This window comes from Octopus bimaculoides, chromosome 27 (genome assembly GCF_001194135.2).
Source record: "Octopus bimaculoides isolate UCB-OBI-ISO-001 chromosome 27, ASM119413v2, whole genome shotgun sequence".
Lineage (NCBI taxonomy): Eukaryota > Metazoa > Mollusca > Cephalopoda > Octopoda > Octopodidae > Octopus > Octopus bimaculoides.
Genome location: NC_069007.1, coordinates 18,232,938 through 18,233,437, shown reverse-complemented (window position 1 = coordinate 18,233,437; position 500 = coordinate 18,232,938).

The following is a 500-nucleotide window of genomic DNA, read 5'->3' as shown; positions in this document are numbered from 1 at the left end:
GGCTTACAGCCTTCTTTGTTCCTTAGAGACAACTTAAAGTTATCTGCTTGTGTGTGCGTGCATGCGTAGAGAGAGAGAGAGAGTAAAATTTGTATATATTTGTGTGTGTGTGTGTATATATATTTATATATATGTGAATGTAGAATGTTGAAAAGTGACACACGAGTTGATACGTATAAGGAAAATAAGACAAGATAGAAAATGCTAAAATAATTTTATAGGCGTAGGAGTGGCTGTGTGGTAAGTAGCTTGCTTACCAACCACATGGTTCCGGGTTCAGTCCCACTGCGTGGCACCTTGGGCAAGTGTCTTCTACTATAGCCTCGGGCCGACCAAAGCCTTGTGAGTGGATTTGGTAGACGGAAACTGAAAAGAAGCCCATCGTATATATGTATATATATATATACATATATATATATATGTATGTGTGTTTGTATCTGCGTTTGTCCCCCCCCCCACCATCGCTTGACAACTGATGCTGGTGTGTTTATGTCCCTGTA